We start from the raw sequence: 3334 nt of genomic DNA, 5'->3' as shown, positions 1-3334 counted from the left end.
ACCACAAAATAAACAATACATATAGCAGGCAATAGATATCAGATTAAATGCAAATTATCATAAATAGAAAATGGCTCTAACAGTAAGTACTGCATATCTGAAAGAGTAACCTTCGCATCTAAGCATACAACATTGATGCATGCTAGATGTATACAAAGGGTTTGTTTACATCTTTCCCCAGTGCATTTCCAATGGAAGTCACATGGGTTTAACATTTTGCGAGCTTGCATCAGTAAACAAGTCTCATGCATCAGCTATACATCAATCTGTTGTGAAGGTGTGAGTCAAGCCTAGGTGTCACACCCAGTCGCGGAAGAAGTATACTCACATATGTCTTGTATAAAATAACACAACATAAACAATATCAGTCCTGCATTCAACATTTTACACGTCGAGTAAGCATGGCAAATCATTTTGCAAGCCGCAGCTCAGGTTTGTCTGTTGGTATGTCTAACCAACGTATGCACCCCAACGTGGGACGTGAGGCTACAGAAACTGGCAGGATGTACAAGCACACACATACTGTATGATGTACAAATGACGCAGGGACGTACCCCAACCAGGGTATCAGACAGATTGTGAAGCCACTAAGGAAATCGGGACTTCCTGAAAGTTCATATATAATGGCCTATTGTGGCGTTGTCATTGGGCCCAAAAAAACCCCATAGCTCCATAGAGGTCCATGTATTTGGGCCCAACTTCACCTAGACTGTATTACCTTAATAAACATGGCCATGAATACTTTCTGCTTCCAGTCACTAGTTTAAAGTCTCATTTCTCATGTCATATTATTCTTTTTGGAAAAGGTCATTAAAAAAATTCACAATAAAGTCGCGTAAGTTCTGAGGGGCGTGGCTACCGTTACAGTCTATGAAGTTTATGATCTGGAGCCACGCCCTGTTCGAGTCAAAATATAAACCAACGAAGAAGAAGGGGGGAAGTCCCGCCTCGTTGTGTGGGCCAGCCAGTGGCCAGCTGGGCCCAAACGGATCTATAGAAAGATGGCGATTTACAATTCAAGGACTGACAGGCTTCATCTTACGTTCATATCAGACCCGTAGAACGCTTTGTCCATATTTTTTTTACAGTCTATGACCCCAACCCAATTCTCGATGCCGAGTGCATTGGTCATCAATTAACAAGGGGAGGTGTAACGGTTGGATAGTTCTTTACGTAGTGAAGGGAACTACTCAAATTAAGCTGAACCAGAGGTTGTTGTGTATATCCAGGGCTAGATTTCCCTCCTTGAAAGTATTTGTGAAAATTCAATTGCCATTTTGGTCACATCTCTAATTTCCACTGTTTTTAAACAAACCCAGTATATCCCAGACATATTCAAATGATTATATAGCTCAGGGAAATCAGGAGCTGCAAAAATAAGTTTATGCTGCATTTCCTGCTTGACGCGTGAGGCGCAGCCCCGCAGACCACCGCAATATCCATGTTATAGTTGTAGGCCTATAAAGTTATGCAGGAATGCCTACTGAGTGGTAAAAACTTTCTGGCCTTGACAACCCATGATAAAAGTCCTATCTGATTGCATTAAACAACGTTTAACAATGTTAAACTCACTTTGCATGTTGCTTTGCCACTCGATGTGCTACTCACTTTAAGCATGTGCTTCACTGCTTACGCTCTATAGGCAGCCTCTGTTGATGGTGATTGTGGAGCAGCTGGGCTGATTGGGATCAGCCACACCTGTGCCGGCTGCTGGCTGAGGGAGACGCCCGGCCCTTGCCCTATGCCCTATGATGTCGTGCAGGGGAGGGACTAGGAACGTGAGGAGCTTGTGCACAACACAAAAAAGTAGTTCTCACCAGTCACACCACATCTATCTTTTGGGTTTTGAGCTGAAAAGTTTGGGAAAGGGGGTAACACTGTGATAGACGTAGGTAAGAACTCTACAGCAACCTGAATGACAGCGACTGCTGCTTTCCACAGGAGCTGGATAAAAACTCAATAAAGTGTCTGTACTTATCATTGCATGTCGGGCTGTGCGATCTGTGTTGATCTGTGAGGTATGAAGTGTCCCATTCCACAAATGGTTTCACTTTGTTTCTCCTGTGCTCTAGCTACCACATTAAGTAGCCTAAAAGGGAGAAAAAGCGAAGACAGTAAAAAACCTTTTCTTTTTCACCCCTGGCAGTTTCTTATGTTAACCACTGAGAATAGACATCTGTGGGGGGGGGGGGGGGGGGGGTCAGTATGGGGCTAATCAGATTCCAAGAGTGGGCCACTAATGGACCCTTACCTCCTTTTGCTTCTGGTTATAAAAGACTGCATTAGGTCAGTGGTTCTCAAAGTGGGGTCTAGGGACCCCCAGGGGTCTTTGAGGGGGTCTCCCCAGTGAAATGATTGATATACAGTAGTTCGGAAGCAGAACGATTTCAACCATTTGTACACTCTCACACTGGGGATTTTGTTGTGTAATAAGGGTCCCAGTCTGAGAGATAATCATATCAAATGGGCGCCTGTGGCCTAATGAATATCAAACTGGGGGGTCATTAAAATGAAAAGGTTTGAGAATCACTGCAAGGCGATGCCAAGTAAGGTGGGAAGCTGCACTTATTTTCTTTTTTATTTTCCTGTTTCTTGTCAATTACAACCACAACACATACTGTCCCAGCTCAGTGGTCATGTGACTAGAGTGTCACAGCCCTGAAATTGGGAGGTAGGGCTTTGATTTCCTGTCCGGGATCATACCAAAGACTATAACAGATGCGTCCTAATCATGCTTCCATGCTTTGTACTCAGCATCAAGGGTTGCTTAAAGGAGTTGTTGTCACATTCCTAAGCCAATTACAGAAACAAAGATATCTGCCTGAATTCAAGGCTGTATGGGGTGTGTTTTGATGGACTGCTCATTTAACCGAATATATGCCAGCCACCAGATGGCTCCATACAAAGTCAGTGCCAGTCCAATGCAATAGAAGACTCTTTAGTCAGCCTCTTTGAGCCACGTTGAACCAGGGGGGCGGGGACAATATTAGGAGACGGGAAGAATGTTGGAGTCCAATTGGGACAGTGGACGTGAACACAGCTTATGAACCATTCCTTAACTCCATGGTCACTGAACTAAATACTGGACCCAATCTTCACATATGTCCAATATATTCATACTAAAATGGCTTATTTTAGCGAGACAAATCAGGAGGAAATCTACTTCGTTATCGACCTTTCTTTATCCCAGCCAACAAGTCCGGAAGAGTCTCTCTGTCCACGTGCAATTTGACGGACGACACATAGGTGGCTCTGGCCCCATATTTAAGAATATGTGAATATTATAACGTGAAAATGAATGGACATATTCAAAGTGAAATAAAATTTGTGTTCC

This window comes from Protomyctophum bolini (genome assembly GCF_963924005.1).
Source record: "Protomyctophum bolini genome assembly, chromosome: 1".
Lineage (NCBI taxonomy): Eukaryota > Metazoa > Chordata > Actinopteri > Myctophiformes > Myctophidae > Protomyctophum > Protomyctophum bolini.
This window is presented reverse-complemented; position numbering follows the sequence as displayed.